Genomic DNA, 21,428 nt, shown 5'->3' with positions numbered 1-21,428 from the left:
TTAATGGGGGGAGGGGGGTTGGGGGGGTGGGATTATGGACATTGGGGAGGGTATGTGCTATGGTGAGTGCTGTGAAGTGTGTAAACCTGGCGATTCACAGACCTGTACCCCTGGGGATAAAAATATATTATATGTTTATAAAAAATAAAATTTAATAAAAAAAATTAAAAAAAAAAGACTAGGAAGGCAGTTCAAGATGGTGGCATAGGAAGACACTGAACTAACCTTCTCCCACGGACACACCAAATCTATAGCTACATAAAGAACAATTCCCTCTGAAGAAGACATGAAAACTAGCTGAACAACTCCTTCACAACAAAGGATAAAAAGGCCACATCAAGATGAGAAGGAAAGGCAGGGATGTGGTCTCACCAAAAACTCCACCTCCAGTGTGGTGACCCATAAGCAAGAGGGATATCACAAATATGGAAGGTATTCCTGAGGACCACCTTTGAATCCCACATCAGTCACCCGAACCCTTGGGACCTACATTCTTAAGAAGATTCCCCAAAATATTTGGCTTTGAAAACCAGTGGAGCTTACATCCAGGAGACTGAAAGGGAACAAAAACTCTGCTTTTAAAGGTCTTATGCACAGACTCACTTACCCCAGGACTCAGAACAAAATCAGCAGGTTGAAAAGTGCTTAGATCATGTGAAAGAGATTTGTTGGCTAATCTTAAAGCATCTGCCAAAGGGGCAGAGTTCTGTTGGAACTCCCTCCAGGGACAGAGGTACCATTTTTGTACTCTCATTCAACCTTATTAACACTGGTGCTAGTGAGTGCCATTTTTGCACTGTCCCTCTACCTTACTAGTACCACTTGCTCTGCTCCTGTGCTCCCCCATACTCCTGCACTGCTAAACCCAGCAAACAGGTGTGTCCCCACCTTGCTGCTCTCCCATGATTCTGCCAAAGCCAGCTGGCATACACAGTTCAAACAGGGAATGCTCCTTCAGTGCCTGGCTCTAGTGGCCAGCAACACTAGTATTTCTGGGACACGTGGAACTGAAGCAATCAGACAGTTTTTGTCAGGGTACCACCCCTCAGGGCACTGCACAGACAGACTGAAACACTCCCCCAGTCTTCCTGTGACCACTCCATCAAGACTGGGAAAGATAGCTGTTCAGCCCAATATATTGAAACAAACACAGACAAACCATGAATTAGGGAAACAGAGGAATATGTTTCAAAAGAAAGAACAAGATAACTCCCTCTCTCCGACACACATACACACAAAACTTAGTGAAACACAGAAAACTGATTTATCTGCTAGAGAGTCCAAAGTAATGGTCATAAAGATGTTTGCTGATCTCTGGAAAAGCATGGATGTACACAGAGTGAACTTCAACAAAGAGATAGAAAATATTAAAAAATACCAAACAGAAGTCATGAGATGAAGAACACAACAACTAAACTGAAAATATACATAGAAGGGTTCAACTGCAGCCTAGATGAAACAGGAGAAAAGATCAGTGACTGGGAAGACAGGACAGTAGAACTCACACAAACAGAGCAGAAGAAAGAAAAAAGAGTTTTAAAAAGTGGGGATAGCTTAAGGAACCTATGAGACAACACCAACCAGAACAGCATTCACAGGGAGAATTGAGAGACAGAAAGAGACAGAAAATTTATCTGAAGAAATAAATTGCTAGAAACTTTCCTAACCTGAGGAATAAAACAGACATCCAGTTGCAGGAAGCACAGAGAACTACAAATAAAATTAACCCAAAGAGATCCATAGTAGTGCACATAAAGAGTTTCCAGACAACCAAAAACTAAGAGAGTTCACCACCACCAAATTGGCCTTACAAGAAATGTTAAAGAGAATTCTTTAAGCTGAAAAAAGGACACTAATTAGTAATAAGAGAACAAATGAAAGCAAAAATCTCACTAATAAATATAAATATATAATGAAGGTAGTAGACTGATCTCATATAAAATTAAGATGAAGGCTTAAAGACAAAAGTGGTAAAAAAAAAACTATAACTACAACAATTTGTTAAGGAATACACAAAATAAAAAGTGTAAAATGTAACATCAGAAACATAAAAGATGGGAGAAGGAAGTAAAAATATTAGAATGTGTTCAAATTTAATTTTCTATCTACTTAAATATATATATACCAGCCTCTATCTATCTATCTATGTTGACATAGAGAGACAGTTAAATGTAAGCCTCATGGCAATCAGAAAGCAAAAACCTATAGTAGATACACAAAAGATAATGAGAATGGATCTCAATGTAGCCTTAAAGAAAGGCATCAAACCACAAGGGAATTAAGAAAGGAATAGCCAGAGAACAATTAACAAAACTAACAATTAACAAAATGACAATAACTATACTTCTATCTATAACTATTTTTTAAAAGATTTTATTTATTTATTTGGCAGAGAGAGAGATCACAAGTAGCCAGAGAAGCAGGTAGAGAGAGAGAGAGGAGGAAACAGACTCCCCGCTGAGCAGAGAACCCGATGCGGGGCTTGATCCCAGGACCCTGGGATCATGACCTGAGGCAAAGGCAGAGGCTTTAACCCACTGAGCCACCCAGGTGCCTCTCTATAACTACTATAAATGTAAATGGACTAAATGTTCAAATCAAAAGACATAGAGTGGCTGAATGGATAAAAAAACAGAACAAAACAAGACACATCTATATGAGACTGATCTCAGATGTGAGGACACACAAAAACTGAAAGTGAAGAAAAAGAAAAAGGTGTTTCATGCAAATGAAAACAAACAAACCAAAAAAAAGCAAACTGAGGTAATTATATAAGAGAAAATAGACTTCAAAACAAAGACCGTAACATAAGACACAGATGGGCATTATATAATGATAAACAATCAATCCAGCAAGAAAATACATTTGTGAGTATTTGTGCACCTAACATAAGAACACCTAAATATATTACGAAAATAGTAACAGATATGAAGAGGGGAATCAACATCAATACAATAATAGTAGGGGACTTTAATATCCATTCCACTGACATTAATAGATCATCCAGACAGAAAATCAGTAAGGAAATTTAGCCTTCAATGACACATCAGACTAGATGGACTGAATGGATGTATACAGAACTTCCTATCCAAAAACAGCAGAATTCATATTCTCCTTAATTTCACATGAAACATTCTCCAGAATAGATCATATATTAGGTCACAAAACAAGTTTCAATAAATTTAAGAAAATTGAAATCACATCAGGCATCTTTTAAGACCACAATGTTATGAAACTAGAGATCAAACACAAAAGGAAAATGGAAAAATCACAAATAGGTGGAGATTAAACAACATGCTACTGAGTAAGCAATGACTCAACAAAGGAATCAAATGAGAAATAAATACCTTGAGACAAAGGAAAATAAAACGACAACATATGAAAATCTATGAGCTGCAGCAAAGGAATTCAAAGAGGGAAGTTTATAGTGATACAGGCCTGCTTCAAGAAATAAAAATATCAAAAAATCTAACTTTACACTTAAAGGAACTAGAAAGAGAGGAACAAACAAAGCCCAAAGTTAGTAGAAGAAAAGAAATAATGAAGATCACAGTGGAAATAAATGAAAGAGAAACCAAAAAAGATAATACAAAAGATCATTAAAACTAAGAGTTGGTTATTTATTTATTTTTAAGATTTTTATTTATTTACTTGAGAGAGAGAGAGCACAAGTGGTGGGTGAGGCAGAGGGAGAAGCAGAATCCCTGCTGAACAGGAAACCCAGTCCAAAGGATCCTGATATCATGACCTGAGACAAAAGCAGATGCTTAACTGACTAAACCACTCAGGCATCCTTCAGTTATTTACTTAAAAGTTAAAATTGATAAGCCTTTAGCTAGATTCATAAGAAAAAAGTGATAGGGCTCAAATACATAAAATGAGAAATGAAAGCTACAACTGATACCAAAGAAATACAAAGAATCTTAAGAGATTTCTATGAAAAATTACACACTAACAAATTGGACAGCCTAGAAGAAACAGGTAAATTTCTAGAAACATACAATCTTCTAAAACTGAATCATGAAGAAATAGAAAATCTGGATAGACTGATAATCAACAAGGAGATTGAATCAGTAATCAAAAACCTCTTAACAAACAAAAGTCCAGGGCCAGATGGCTTTACTGAATTCTTTTTTTTTTTTTTTATTTTACAGAGAGAGAGAGAGATCACAATTAGGCAGAGAGGCAGGCAGGGTGGGAGTGGGGGAATCAGGTTCCCCGTTGAGCAGATAGCCTGAAGCAGGCCTCGATCCCAGGACCCTGAAACAAAGGCAGAGGCTTAACCCACTGAGCCACTCAGGCCTCTGGCTTTACTGAATTCCAACATTCAGAGATTTAATGCCTACTCTTCTCAGCCTTTTCCAAAATATTGAAGAGGGATGAATGCTTCCAAATTCATTTTTTGAAGCTAGCATTACCCTGATACCAAAAACAAAAAAGGACACCAAACAGACACACCACACACACACACACACACACACACACACAAATTTACAGGCCAATATCCTGGATGAGCAGAGGTGAGAAAATCCTCAACAAAATATTAGCGAACCAGATTCAGCAATACATTAAAAAGATTATGCACCATGATTAAGTGGTATTTATTCCAGGGAATGCAAGGATTGTTCAATATCTTCAAATCAATTAATGTGATTCCCCATATTAACAAAAAGAAAAATAAAAGTCATTTCATCTTCTCAGTAGATGCAGAAAAATTATTTGACAAAATTCTATGTTCATTTATGATAAAAATTCTCACCAAAGCAGGTATAGAAGAAATATACCTCAGCATAATAAAGGCCATATATGACAAGCCCACAGCTAATATTATATTCAATAGTTAAAAACTGAAAACCTTTTCTCTAAGATTAGGAACAAGACAAGAAGGCCCATTTTCACTATTTTCATTCAACATAGTATCAGAAGTCCTAGCCATAGGAGTAAGCCATAGTAGTAAGCAGGAAAAAGATAGAAAAGGCATCCATATTGGAAAGGGAGAAGTAAAACTATCATTCTTTGTGAACAAAATGATTTTATTTTTAGAAAACTCTTGAGATTTCATCAAAAATTGTTAGAACTGATAAGGAAATTTAGTACAGTTGTACAATACAAAATCATTGTACAAAAATCCATTTCATTTGCATACACTAACAACAAACTATCAGGAGAAATTAAGAAAACAATTCCATTCACAACTGCATCAAAAGAATAAAATACCTATGAATAAATTTAACCAAGGTGGTGAAAGAACTGTATAATGAACACTATAAGATGCTGATGAAAGAAACTGAAGACACAAATAAGTGACAAGATATTCTGTTTTCATGGATTGGAGGAATTAATATTGTTAAAATGTCTATATTAACCAATGCTATCTACAAATTTAATGCAATCTCTATCACAATTCCTGTGGAATTTTTTATAGAAATAGAACAGACAGCCCTAATATTGGTACGGAAACACAAAAGATCCTGAATAGCCAAAGCACCTTGAGAAGAGAAAGCAAAGGTAGAGGCATCATGCTCCCCTATTTCAAACTATATTACAAAGTTATACTGATGAAAACAGTATAGTATTGGTATAAAAACAGACACATACATCAATAGAACAGAATACAGAACCCAGAAACAAACCCATGCATCTATGGTCAACAGTTTATGATAAAAGAGGCAGGAATATGCAATGAGAAAAAGGCAGTCTATTTTTAAGTAGTGTTGGAAAACCAACTAGCCATATGTAAAAGAACAAAACTGAACTGTTATATCATGCACAAAAATTAACTCAAAGTGGATTAAAGACTTGAATATAAGACCCAAAACCATAAAACTACTGGAAGAGAGCATGGATAGTATGCTCCTTGACAATCACACATTTTTTTAAAAAATCTGACTTCAAAGACAATGGTAACCAATGCAAAAATGAATAAATCAGACTATATTAAACCAAAAAGTTTCTGCACAACAAAGGAAACCATCAACAAAATAAAATGGCAACCTGCCTAATAGGAGAAGATATAAAAGGCAAATCAAAATCATAATGAAACATCTTATACCTGTCTGAATGTTATTTCAAAAAGACAAGAAATAAGTGTGGTGAGGATATGGAGAAAAGGGACCCCTTATGCACCATTGGTAGAAGTGTAAACTGTTGCAGATACTATGGAAAACAGTATGAAGATTGCTCAGAAAACTAAAAAAAGAATTATTATATGATAAGGAAATACAGTACTGTTTATCCAAAGAAAATGAAAACACTAATTCAAAAAAATATATGCACCCTATGTTCATCGCAGCAGTATTCACAATAGCCAAGATATGGAAACAACCAAAGTCCATACTGATGGATGAGTAGATAAAGAAGATTCCATTTATGTATATATGAAATAATACTCAACCATAAAGAAGAATGAAATCTTATCATTTGTGACAACATAGATGGAACTTGAAGTTATTATGTTAAGTGAAATAAGTCAGAGGAAAACAAATACCATATGATTTCACTTCTATGTGGAATCTAAAAAACAAAACAAAACAAAATTCATAGATGCAGAGAACAGATTGCTGGTTGTCAGAGGGGCAGGGTTTTGGGCCATAGGCAAAATGGGAGAAGGTATCAAGAGATCCAAGTGTATAGTCATAAAATAAAATAATAAATATTTTAAAATTTTATTTTATTTATTTAAAAAATAATAAAAATATATAATATATAAAAATGATAATAAAAATAAATATTTTATGGGGATGTAATGTACAATGTGGTGATTATAATCAATAATATTTTATTATTTATTATATAAGTTTATATGGTGATGGGAAACTAGACTTATTGTGGTAATTTCACAGTGTATGCAAATATCAAATCATTATGTTGTATACTGAAACTAATGTAATTTTACATATCAATTATACTTCAATTCAAAAACACTAGCATAATAATTTTATTGACTGCCTAATATTCCATTTTATGCCTATGCTATAACTTATTTCATTGATTCTCCTTTTTTACACTTTTAAGCTGTTTCCAATGTTTTACTATAACAAATCATCCTGTGATAAACTTGATCACAACTCTGTGATCAATTTTATTACTCATTAATTTACTTGAGAAAAATTCCTAAAACGGAATTTCTAGGTCAAAGACATGTAAATGTTGAAGTCTTTTACAAGCATACACATTATGTCTCAATTTGAGCCTTGGGATATACCCTAAAATTGGCATTTTTAAGAGAAAATATACTGCCATGTTTCTTCTTCTCCTAATGATACCCTATACTTGCCTGAGTTGTTATCATCCCTCAGTCATCTCTTCTTTCAGTCACTTGCAGTCTCAGCATTCATCCTTTGCCAGTAATTTGTTAAAGACTTCCAAGAGGGCAAAGCTAGAATCTAACTTATATCTCTGTGAATGTGACTGGTCACAGGGAGCCACAGAACTATGAGCAAGCAGATATATAATTATCAACATTTGGTTTTTGACTGATTCTTTCTGAAATAGGGACCTCTGAGCCCAATAATTCAGCTGTTTTTTATTTAAGTATATATTCTTTCCATTTTCTTAGAGTTATCTTTTTGGTTATGATTCTTGTTCTTGGTCACTAGTCCCCAGTACATTAAAAAAATCATTAGACATATTTTTCTTGTTACATTTTTTTTTCCTTGGGAGGAAATGTGTTCATACATCGTCTACAAATAATGGTTCAGATTAAGTGATTTCATCCTCAGTGTTTAAATGCAATTAGGACTTAACATGACCTGTAAGAAATACCGTATTTCAGTACCTGTGAGTAGAGGGAAGCAGCATGTATTTGAAAATGAATTCATCTCCGACATATGAAAGGAGTGTATTTGAAGCTTTCACATCACCATTAAAGGCGTGATTGCCCAGTGTCACAACCCATTTTGGCCATTTTCTTCTGTTAATGGCAAACACTTCCCTCTTTAGCACATTAATAAATGAATGATCATAATGAAGGCATAAACCATAGAACAAATCCAGGAATGCCAGATACATTTTGGCTGGTTCAGGGCAATTCTTATTGCAATTAATACTATTAAAATACTATTTCTGTAGAGATCCAAACACAAAGATGACCAATCTGCAGTTGAGAGCCCCTTTCAAGCTGGATTCACTTACTGTAGTGTCTCACAGAATAGGATGCTTAGTATCATCTGTCACAGCAGGATTTCATGTGCATCCAGATTTTCTTGTCAATGGTCTGAATAGCAATTCTTTCTCACTTAGGTCATTTTAGTTTTAAACTGTGATTGCATATAAAAAACGAATGGTATAGAATATGGAAACAGATTTCCAGAAAATGCCCTTTACAGCTTTGTATTCCTCTCCTTTTCTGGTATCAAATCTTTATTTTTGAATTCTGGTCACCTCCCTCCTGGGTGACTACAAGCATCTTGCAATCCTCCTTACATTCAAATGCATTCCACTACAATAAATCTTGTAGCTCAAGCCATGGCATAAATATCTAATCTCTGGTACACTACTGACATTCGAAAGTGAGAAATCATAAAGGAAAGTGGAAAATTAAAACAGGGGAGATGGGTATTGAATATGAAGGAGAAATCATAATTTCAATGCATAAGAAAGAATGAAATGTGTGCCCACCCTCAAGCATGATAGCACCCCATCTACCTTGACTAGATGACTCCTGCTGGGAATATCCAAGAGACAAAGAATGAGAGAGACAGAGAGAAAAACAGAGAGAGACTGCATTTGACTGCAGTTTCCCTGCCAGGTTTCCAACCCAATACTTTTTTTAAGAGCAGGCAAAAGAACACTCACTTTGAAGAAACAACTTAATACTCTGAACTTCCTCCCCATCCCTGCTTCTCTCATTCTTGTCTGGGGCTCAATCTCTTGAGGATTTAGACAAGCTTCATCTCTGTAGCCAGTGCGCTGCCTACATGCTTTGCCACAAGAGCCTGCAGCTGATGTTAGCAAAAATATATAAAAACACCTAAATGGAAATAGCTCAGCAAATTTTCAATGTCTCAAATGTTAGAAAAGAAACTACACCTTGATCATTCTAGTGTATGTCCTTAGATGTTTCTTTCATTCCAAGTTAAAGGAAGGAGCAGGAAGGAGACCAGTGGAGGAAGTTAATCTCTGGATTTTCCATACAGCATTCTCAGCAGTGCTGTGTATGTATGGCTGCATGTCAATGTGTCTGCTTTTGTACTTGGAAGTTTAGCACTTTTCTAGAAAATACAGAGTAGCAATTAAGAACCTGGGTTTGTGTGTGTGTGTGCATGTGTTGTGGGTGTTTTTTTGGTGTAAATACATCTTTATTTTTATTTTTAAGTGTTATGTTAATTTCAGGTGCTCATCACAAGTACACTCTTTAATCCCCATCACTTATTTAACCCAATCCCCCACCAACTTCTCTATAATTAAAACTCTGTTTTATTTTCTCTCTCTTGCTCACTCTCTCACTCTTGCTCTCTCCTTTTTTTCCCTTTGCACATTTGTTTTGTTTCTTAAATTCCATGTTTGAGTGAAATCATATAGTATTTGTCTTTCTCTGAAGGGCTTATTTCTCTTACCATTATACTCTCTATATCCATTTATGTTATTGCAAATGGCAAGATTTCATTCTTTGTTATGACTGAATAATATTCCATTAATATTCCATGTAAAAGAATGAAATCTTGGCGTACACACACACACACACACATCTTCCTTATCCATTCATTAATTGATGAGCACTTGGGTTGTTTCCATATCTTGGCTATTGTAAATAATGCTGGTATAAACATAGGGGTGCATGTATCCCTTTGAATTAGTGTTTTTGTATTCTTTGGGTAAGTACCCAGTAATGTGATTGCTGGATCATGGGGCAGTTCTATTTTTAACTTCTTGAGGAGCCTCCATGCTATTTTCCAGAGTGACTGCACCAGTTGCATTCCCACCAGTAGTGTAAGATGGTTCCCCTTTCTCCACATTTTCACCAACACCTGTTGTTTCTTGTGTTGACTTTAGCCATTCTGACAGATGTAAGGTGATATTTCATTGAAGTTTTGATTTGCATTTCCTTCATGGTAAATGATTAACATCTTTTTTGTGTGTCTGTTAGCCATCTGGATATCTTCTTTGGAGAAATGTCTACTCGTGACTTCTGCCCCCTTTTTAATTGGATTATTTGTTTTTTTGGGTATTGAATTTTATCAGTTATTTAGATATTTTGGATACTGACCCTTTATCAGATACACCATTTGCAATTACCGTCTCCTATTCAGTATGTTCCTTTTAGTTTTGTTGATTGTTTCCTTCACTATACAGAAGCTTTTTATTTTGATGTAGTCCCAAGAGTTTATTTTTGCTTTTCTTTCCCTTGCCTCAGGATTCATATCTAGAAAAAGATATTATGGCTGATGTCAAAGAGGATGCTGCCTATGTTCTCCTCTAGAATTTTTATGGTCTTATTTATCACATTTAGGTTTTTAATCCATTTTGAATTTATTTTTGTGCATGGTGTAAGAGTGCTCCAATATCTTTTGCATGCTGCTGTTCAGTTTTCCCAACACCATTTGTTGAAGAGACTGTCTTTTTTCCATTGCATAGTATTTCCTCTTTTGTCAAAGATTAACTGACTGTATGGTGGTAGGTTAATTTCTGTTTTTTCTATTCTATTCTACTTAGCTACGTGTCTATTTTTGTGCCAGTAACATACTGTGTTAATTATTATAGCTTTGTAATATAACTTGAAGTCTAGAATTGTGATAGTTCCAGATTTGCATTTCTTTTTCAAGATTGCTTTGCCTATTTGGGGGACATTTGTGGTTCTTTACAAATTCTAGGATTGTTTGATCTAGCTCTGTGAAAATGTTGTAGGTGTTTTGATAGGAATTGCATTAAATATGTCAGTTGCTTTGCAGTATAGACATTTTAAAAATATTTGTTCTTTCAATCCATAAGCATGGAATGTCTTCCCATTACCTTGTGTCACCTTCAATTTCTTTCATCAGTGTTTTATAGTTTTCAGAGTATAGATCTTTCACCTCTTTGTTTAGGTTCATTCCTAGGTATCTTATTATTTTTGGTTGAATTGTAAATGGGATTGCTTTCTTAATTCTCTTTCTGCTGCTTCATTAATGATGTGTAGAAATGCAACAGATTTCTGTAAATTGATTTTGTATCCTGTGACTTTCCTGAATTCATTCATCAGTTCTAGAAGTTATTTGGTGGTCTTTTGGTTTTCTATATGGAGTCTCATATCATCTGCAAATAGTGAAAGTTTGACTTCTATCTTGCTAGTTTGGATGCCTTTTATCTCTTTTTTGCTGTCTGCCTGCTGTGGCTAGGACTTCCAGTACTATGTTGAATAGAAGTGGTGAGAGTAGACATTCTTGTCTTGTACCTGACCTTAGGGGAAAGGTTCTTGGTTTTTCCCCATTGAGTATGATGTTAGCTATGGGTTTTTCATATATGGCCTTCATTACATTGAGGTGTATTATCTCTATTCCTACTTCATTGAAGGTTTTTATTATGAATGGATGTTCTACTTTGTCAATTTTTTGCATCTATTGACTTGATAATATGATTTTTATCTTTTCTTTTATTGATGTGATGGATCACATCGATTGACTTGTGAATATTAAACCACCCTTGCAAACCAGGGATAAATCTCACTTTTTGATGTTGAAAATTTTTTTTAATCTGTTGTTGGATTTGGTTTGCTAATTTTTTGTTCAGTATTTTTGTTTCTATGTTTATCAAGGTTATTGGCCTGTAGTTCTCTTTTTTTGTGGTTTCTTTTTCTGGTTTTGGTATCAGTCTAATGCTGGCCTCATGTAATAAATTTGGAAGTTGTCCTCCCTCTTCTATTTTTTGGAATAGTTTGAAAAAAATAGGTATTAACTCTTCTTTAACTGGTAGAATTCACCTGTGAAGGCATCTGGTCCTGGACTTTTTTTTGTTGGGAGTGTTTTTTGGGTTTTTTTGTTTGTTTATTTTTGTTTTTGTTTTTTTATTACTGATTCAACTTCTTTGCTTGTTAATAGTCCGCTCAAATTTTCTATTTCTTCCTGTTTCAGTTTTGATTGTTTAAACATTTCCAGGGATTTATCCATTTTTTCCTCGGTTTTCCAATTTTTTGGCATGTGATTTTTCATAATATTCTCTTATAACTGTTTGTATTTCTATGGTGTTGTTTGTTATCTTTTCTCTCTCATTTGTAATTTTATTTATTTTAGTTCTTTCTCCTCTTTTTCTTAATAAGCTTGGCAAAGGTTTATCAATTTTATTTCTTTTTTTCAAAGAACCAGTTCCTGGTTTCATTGATTTGTTTTATTTTTTTATTTATTTGGTTTCTATATAATTTATTTCTGCTCTAATCTTTATTATTTCCTTCCTTCTCCTAGTTTTAGGTTTTGTTTGTTGTTTCCTCTAGCTCCTCTTAGTGTAAGACTAGGTTGTTTATTTGGGATTTTTCATGCTTCTTGAGGTAAGTTCATATTACTATATACTTCCCTCTTAGGACCACTTTTGCTGCATCCCAAAGGTTTTGAATGGTTGTGTTTTCATTTTAATTTGTCTCCATGTATTGTTTTATTTCTTCTTTGGTTTCCCGGTTGACCCATTCAGGGTTTAGCAGCATGTTATTTAAACTCTATGTATTTGTGGTCTTTCCAGGTATTTTCTTGCTTATTTCTAGTTTCACAGTTTTATGGTCAGAAAAGGTGCATGGTATGACTTTAATCTTCTTGAATTTGTTGAGACTGGTTTTCTGGACTAATATGAGATCTGTTCAGGAAAATAGTCACCATGCACTTAGAAAAGAATATGTATTCTGCTGTTTTAGGATAGAATGCTTTGAATATATATGTTGAATCTCTATGTTCCTGTGTGTCATTAAAGCTTTTTGTTTTCTAGTTGATTTTCTGTTTAAATGATCTGTCCATTGATGTAAGTGGGATGTTTAAGTCCCATACTATTACTGTATTATTATTGATTAGTTACTTTATGTTTGCTATTAACTGTTTTATGTATTTGGGTGCTCCTATATTGGATATATAGATTTTTACAACTATAATATCTTCTTTTGGGTTGTCCTCTTTATTATTATGCAGTTTCCTTTTTATCTCTTGTTTCTGTTTTTTTTTTAAACTCCATTTTGTCCAGAATAAGTATTGCTACTCCCACTTTCTTTTGACATCCATTTGCATGATAGATATTTCTCCATCCTGTTACTTTCAATCTGAAGGTCTAAAATGAGTCTCTTCTAGGCAGCATATAAATTGGTCTTGTTTTTGGGGTTTTTTTTTCCTATCCACTCTGTCACCTTAACTTTTTATTGGTGCATTTGGTCTATTTACATTCAAAGTATTTTTGATAGATATATATTTATTTCAATTTTATTATTTGTTTTGTAGTTGCTTCTGAATATTTTTTTCTGATCCGTCTTGTCTGTCTTTCATGTTCTGCTGATTTTCTTTAGTGATATATTTGGATTTTTTTTCTCTTTATTCTTTGCATGTTTATTGGTGGGTTTGATATATGGTTACTATTAGGTTTGTATATAGTCTCTTCTGCATATAGCAGTCTGTATTAAGTTGATGATTGTTTAACTTTGAACTTCTTTTTTTCCTCTCTTCCCCACATTTTAGATCTATTTTATTTTATTTTATACCATTTTCTTGTGAGTTGCTTCACTGATTTTTTGTAGAAATATTTATTTTTACTGCTTTTGTGTTTCTTACCTTTATATTGTCATTTTTGGCCTCTCCTTTCCACTCAAAGAGTCAGCTTTAATATTTCTTGCATGGCTGGCTTAGTAGTCATGAGCTTCTTTAGTCTGTTTGTCTGGAAACTTCATTGCTCCTATTCTGAATGATAGGTTTGCTGGATAGAATATTCTTGGCTGCAGTTTTTGTTTGTTTTTGTTTTTGTTTTTTTTCCCATTCAGCATTTTGAATATATCATGTCATTCCCTTCTCAAGAATCTGAGGTTTTAATTAAGATAGAAACTTGAGGGGCGCCTGGGTGGCTCAGTGGGTTAAGCCGCTGCCTTCGGCTCAGGTCATGATCTCAGGGTCCTGGGATCAAGCCCCGCATCAGGCTCTCTGCTCAGCGGGGAGCCTGCTTCCTCCTCTCTCTCTGCCTGCCTCTCTGCCTGCTTGTGATCTCTCTCTGTCAAATAAATAAATAAAATCTTTAAAAAAAAAAAAAGAAACTTGATTGAAACAAAGCTTTACCATGTTTTAGCTATGTAGCTTATGGGAAACATTTAATCTCCTGAGATATAGTTTTCTCATCTATGAACTATGAATAATCATAGTACCTACCTCATAAAATTATTATTAATTTTAAGTTATATAATCCACATATAGTATGTATTATAGAACCAGAGCCCAAAGTAGGCAATTAATAAATTTTTGGTATTGCTGCTATGGCTGCTGTTATTATTATTACTGTTCTGATTTTCTTAATCATAAGAAACATAAAATACATCTTTTTTTTCCAGTCCCCTCTCCTACTGTGTTGGGATGACAGATGATGAAAGTTTCTGACTTATTAGAGAATATATATTAGAATCAAGTATTGAGCCTAGTAGGGTGCCTGATTTGCTGTTGCAATGCTATACATTTAATTATGTTCCATTCTAATTTCCTGGAAATTGCTCGTTCCTTTCCTAGAGCACCAGAACTCTAGAACATTCATTCATTAAATGTGCCTTGAGTACCTGGTATATACTAGATGTTACAGTATGTCTTAGAGTTAGATTTGTAAGCAGAATGGATATGGTCCCTAACTTTGAAGAGTTCACAGTTTGGTTTTTTTTCTTAGGAGAAGGGGTGATGTGAGTATAGAGAAAGAGATGGATATGGTAAGTGCTATTATAGAAATTAGCAGCAAGTGCTAAAAAAGTAAGAGCATAGACAGCTTGCATGAAGTGACAGTGGGTCAGGGAAGACTTTCCAGAGTAATTGTCTCTAGACCTATCTCTTACAGTTTATATAGAAATGAGGGCCAAAGAGAGGAGAAGATTTCTTGCAGACAAATCTAACAAATGTGCAAATATGTGGGTTGTTAAATACCAGAACACTTAAAGAAATAGCAAGTAGATCAGTATGACTGAAGAATAAGAAAATGGGATGGGGAAAATAAAACTTAAGAGATAAGCAGGGGCCAGATCATGAAGGTCCTTAGAAGACATTTTAATGAGTTTATTTTTCTGAAGAAAATAGGGAGTTGTTGAGGTGGTTTAAACACCCTGATATCAGGGAGGAGAATACAGTGTTAGAGGAAAAAAATTATAGACATAGATACCAGTAAAAAAAAAAAAAAAAAAAGCAAGAACAACAACAAAACAAAACAAAAAACCAAAACACAAACAAACAAAACAAAACAAAATATAAAAACTATTACAGTAACCCAGGGGAAGAGTGGATAAGACCTGAAAATAGTGCCAGTGATGTTAGAAAGGAAAGAATGCATTGAATAGAGTTTGGAAGTAGAATCAATAAGGTTAAGTATGTCACTTCTAGTTTTTTCTTGTGTTTTAGTACAGTCAGTGAATACATATTGAGCACATATGCATTCTATTTTAACAAAAATGAACAAGGCATGATGAATAAAAGAGATGAGACAATGTGTTTAAGGTATGAGGGAAGGGCAGGAGCAGTGTTACAAGTTAAATGCTGTCAAAGTGGTGAGGAAGGCAGCATCACTTCTAGTTGTGGTGATTTGTAAAGTTAGGGAGCGGCAAGGTACAGATGTTGTCTAGCTTAGTTTATACAGACTGATGCATAAACCAGAATGTCAAGGTTTGACATTTTTATGTTTTTTGTTGGAAGAAATATTCCAGAAATTTTAAACAATATCTTAGTCTAGCTGATGAAGAAAAATACAGTGAGGTAAGCTTATTGTCATTACTGTGAGGTTGCTAGATGAATATGGAACCAGCATCAGGAGAATTAATTGGATCATCTACTAGCTACAATCTGGATGTTTCTTTCCTCCCCAAATTCATATATTGAAAGCCTAATGGCCAAGGTGATAATATCAGGAGGTGGGGCCTTTGCAGAGGATGAGATCATGAGGGCAGAGCCCTCATTAATGGGATTAGCACCCTTATAAAAGAGACCCCAGAGATTTAACTCCCACCTTCCACCATGGAGGACACAGGAAGTCTGAAACTTGGAAGAGGATCTTCACAGAACCCAAGCATGCTGGTCCCTGATCTTAGAATCCCAGCCTTCAAAACTGTGAGAAATAAATTTCTGTTGCTTATAAGCCACCCAGTTTCTGGTATTTTGTTATAGCAGCTCAAACAGTCTACAGCTACTATCTTTGATTTTTTGGAAAGCCTTCCTGAAGCAGAGAGATCTAAAGGAAAAATAAGGGGCGCCTGGGTGGCTCAGTGGGTTAAGCCGCTGCCTTCGGCTCAGGTCATGATCTCAGAGTCCTGAGATCGAGCCCCGCATCGGGCTCTCTGCTCTCTAGGGGAGCCTGCTTCCTCCTCTCTCTCTGCCTGCCTCTCTGCCTGCTTGTGATCTCTCTGTCAAATAAATAAATAAAATCTTTAAAAAAAAAAAATAAAATAAATAAAGGAAAAATAAGAACCAGCCACAAAGATCAAGGAAAAGAGTGTTTCAGACAGAAGCAGCAACATGGATTAAAGGCCATGATGTGAGAAACTGCTCAGTGTGAACTCGAAGAAAACTGGGAAGGAGAGAGTAATGGGGAGAGTGGGGAGAGATAAAGCTGGATCTGAGAAGCTTTATAAGCCATTGTAAGATTTTGGACTTCACCCTGAAGACAAATTCATCTTACTGCAGTGTTTTAAGGATGGGCCTGACCTGATCAATTTTTCATTTTTTGGATCACTCTGGCTGCAGGTTAGAGTGGTGTTTGGAAGGAAACAAGACTAAAGGCAGGGAGACCAGACAAGGGGCTCTTTCAGTATTCCAGGTAAGAGTGATAGTAGGTAGTGGCCGTAAACATGGAGGAAAATATTTAGGTGTCAAATCAATAAAATGTGGCAACTGATTGAAAAGGGTGTATGGAGTGAGTCTAAGATGACTCTGTATATCTGGCTTGAGCAACTGGGTGGGTGATGCTATTCACTGGTATGTTAAACACCAGAACAAAAACAGACTAGTAGGATGGAAAAGATAATGAGTTCTGTTTGGGACTGGTTGCATTTCAGTTGCTTCTGTGACATCCAAATGGAAATACCAAGTTGGCTGTTGAATATATGGATTTAGGGCTCAGGGTGGAGGGTTATGCTAGTGAGCTTTACTTGAGAGACTCAGGCACACTAATAACAATCTTCAATTACTTATATAGATAGTGAATATTGTCCACTTTGAACTAACAGTAATTATTTTCTTTCATAGGGGATAATCTTATTTCAAACTTATTTACTGGTTTCAGTAATCAGGAAAGCTATCATAGAGAAGGTGACATTTGATCAGGATCTCTGAAAGGCAAAGATGGTGATTTTAAAAAAAAGAGGGTATTCAAGACAAAGAGGAGAGAGAAAAACAACTGTTTGGGAAAGATGAGTTCCAAATTGACTATAGTATAAGGATTGCATATGTATTCAAATTATTATGTGCCAAGAATTATGCTAGTCACTGAGACTGTAAAGTTGAATAAGGTGTGGAGTCTGCACTCCTTTAAGAAACCCTCCCTCAGCTCCTGTGCTGAATGGGGGCACTTATTTTATACTTCCTTAGTACCCTCTGCTCAGTCTTGTTATCACACTTAGTGACATTATATTCAAAGTATTTGTTTCTTGTGTTAGTCTCCTCCACTAAAACAAGAATTATTCCTGTCTCATTCACCATGTTATCCTCTTGTCTAGCACAGTCACCAGCCATGGTAAATACTCAATAAGTGTTCACTGAAATGAACTAAACTGCAACCAAGGAGCTTATAGTGTAGTGGGAAACTGTAGAAGCTAAAACTGGAAAGAAACATATATTAGAGAGATCTAAATGTTAAGAGAAAATGTTAAGATTATACTGGTAGGCAATAGGGTGTCAACAAAAGTTTTTGAGGCTGATTTTGAAATAATCAAAGTGTGCTCTTCTGACAATATTGATCAGTAACCACATCTAGAATGCATCCAAGAAAGTAAGATGTTAATCAAAAGGATACATAGCATAGCCACCTGGAACATAGTAACTATTCAGTAGATATTTACTGAAAAATCAGTTTGTACTGGGGGCAGAAAATAAAGAGACAGATCAAACTATTAGCTAAGGATTTGGATGCATGCTCAGATACCCTTCTGAGAACAATTCTACTACTAATAGCATTATGTATATTTTATAATGCTGTTGCGTGATGCTACTGTAATAAGGTTACACTGCAGCAGCATAAACTATTTTGTTTCTCACATCTCTCTCTTTTATTTTTGAGCAGACTCCATGCTCAGCATGGAACCCAATGTGGGGTTTGAACTCATGACCCTGAGATCAAGACCTGAGCTGATATCAAGTCAAAATCTTAACCAACTGAGCCAACCAAACACCTCTCTTCCATCTCTCTCTCTCTCTCTTTCTCTTTGTCATTACATTTTAGTCATTACAGTAAAGAAATCTTCAGAGGCAAAGGTCTGTGAATAATCAATCTTACACAGTTCACAGCACTCACCATTGCACATACCCTCCCCAATGTCCATCACCCAGCCATCATATCCCTTCTCCCCACCTCCAGCAGCCCTCAGTTTGTTTCCTGAGATTAACAGTCTCTAATGGTTTGTTTCCCTCCCCAATCCCATCTTATTTCATTTTTAAAGGCTCTTTCAGTGAATTTTTATTTTATTTTATTAAGATTTTATTTATTTGTTTGATAGAAATTAAGAAAGATAGCAAGAGTAGGGAGAAGAATGAGAAGCAGGCTCCCTGCAAGCAGAGAGGCTGATGTTGGGCTCAATCCCAGGACCCCAGGATAATGACCTGAGCTGAGGCAGATGCTTAACCAACTGAGCAACCCAGGTGTCCCTCCATGAATTAATTTTAAAGAGAGGGTGTTATTCTACAAGATTTAGTTGGAGACTCAGGTCATTAATACTTCAAGAGCCTGCAGGTCATACCTATACACTAAATGTTTCAATTTGGCAAAAAGGAAACAGCTTTAATAGTGATTATCATGTGTGAAAATTTTCTGGTGTGGGTGACTGGATATTAGTGATCAAAATGGACATCATTCTACTGTCTTTGTTATTTTGTTGTGGAGACTCCTAGATATTTGCATTCAACTGTAGCTGTTGTACAGCTGTTCTGCTTTCTTATAACTTACTCAGTGGTACAAAATAGTGTACACAGTCAATCAGAACATCAAGCCAGCCTATTTCTAGGTTCCTTCAGCCCATAGCCCAGTGACAATAAGCTGAGTTTTATCACTGGATCTAATTAATGTGTGGATCCAATTATTGTGCTGTATGGGCCCAGTTTTCCTAAGTCAAACATGTGAATCTATGCTGTACCTAGCTGAGTTTTAGAATGTTGCAATCAAATTGGCCAGTCAAATGGAATAGACAAATTGTACTCAACAAAAAACAATGAAAGAGAAGTGAATGTAATTTTCTCTTACCTTGGGAAGGCACTTACATAACTACTTCATTCTGGTGAATGCTCTAAGTTTTCATTACGAAGACATAGGATTTATTTGAAATCCATTTAAAAAAAATCAATGTGTCTATTCCACCTGAGGTTTAACTTATACTGAAAACAAATAACATTATTTTTCTAATATTGAAGTAAGAGCTACCACTGCTAAAATAAATAATATATTTCAACAGAAGGAAATTGACATGTGTCTAAAGAAGTTTCATTTCTTATGATTTATTTTATTTGCTTTATATAATTTTATCTCTTTATGAATGAAGTTAAAGATGGATTTTTATTTTTTATTCTGCTTAATTCTTATAAGGTGGACAATTTCTGTCTCAAACAAGTCATGGCTGGCTTGTGTACATCTGTACCAAAATATTAGCCTTAAGTGAGGCCAAAATGGAAAGCTGCATGGCTGCCTAAGCTCTTTGTAATAAACAGATTAGAACATGTCCAAGTGTTCAAGCCCTAAAGGTAACCAGGAAGAGAGCGAGTACTGAAAATCAGGAAAAGAGTTCACTTAGTTGTTTTTGTTTTTGTTGTTGTTGTTGTTGCTTTATTTCAGTTAGCCACTTTATAGTGCATCATTAGTTTTTGATGTTGGGTTCAATGATCCACTTAGGAGAGTATCTAAGACTTTACACTGATGAATGAGAAATAAGTTTTTACCCTCTGTTCTATGTCCATGGGAAAAAAAATATACACAAGTACACTAATTAGTGCAAAAAGAAACACAGAAGGGGTAAACCATAAAATAATGTGATTGATTACCTATAGGAGATGTGTGTGGGAATGGGTAGAAAGGATGGGAAGAAAGAAACAGAGTAGAAGAGATGGGTTTGGTCTTACTACTCTAAATATGCTTTTTTGTAGATTTCTGACTTGGAACCATGATAGTGTTTCACATAGGCAAAAAATAAGTAAATGAAATCAGCAAAAATAAGGCAGAACCCAAAATGGAATATGAACAAAAATAAATGAACCCAATGTCATTTAAAATGAATAAGATAATCACTCTGAATGGAAAAAGAAAGAAAACAAACAAACCCAAGTAACATTCGAATACATTATTTTAACTATATACATTCCAGTTAAGGGTAAAAGAGCCAAAAAAAGTAGTAACCCTACATAAGTGGGTTTGTTTCTTCATAGTGCTATAATTAGCAAATCTGAAAACACTTTATTAATACTCTGGGACTGACCAAAGAAATAAATATATTGTGGGTAATGAGATCTTTCTCACTGTGGAAAGGAGATGCAGATATGGAAAGGAGGAAGAACAAAATGAACTAAGTGGTATTGGATTGGTAGTACAGGTATTGGTACATGTTCATGTTTTTCAATATATAGGTTGCCTAGATTAGAGAGATAGATAAATAGATGATTGATAGATGATAAATGACAGATGAAAAGATGATAGAGATGGATAGATGACAGATAGATAGATAATAGAAAAATGATACATACATACATACACGCATATGCATCTACATATATATTTTCCCTAGCTTTGTCTGCTGAAAGGGCTCAGAAATAATAATACTCCATAATAATGAACAAAACTAGTGTCCAATCTTAGTTTCTAAATATAAATTTCTATTCAAAGAAACCAGAGGCTCTTGTTGCTGATTCCAGAGCTGGGGCAGAGAAAGTAGAAGATGAGCCTTGAAACACCTTGCTGTGCCAGAAAGATAGAGAGTGCTCAAATAAAGATGAAGTAATCTCAGAAAGGACACAGGAGCCAACCTTAGTGACTCCCATTGGCCAAATCTGGGACAATTTAAACCAAAAAAAATAAATAAATAAATTATAGCAACAGATTCACCCATAGAATAAAATGAGAATATG

The sequence above is a fragment of the Enhydra lutris genome, unplaced genomic scaffold (assembly GCF_002288905.1).
Source record: "Enhydra lutris kenyoni isolate GAN:26980312 unplaced genomic scaffold, ASM228890v2 scaffoldscaffold67, whole genome shotgun sequence".
Taxonomy (NCBI): Eukaryota; Metazoa; Chordata; class Mammalia; order Carnivora; family Mustelidae; genus Enhydra; species Enhydra lutris.
Note: the sequence above shows the minus strand (reverse complement) of the source record.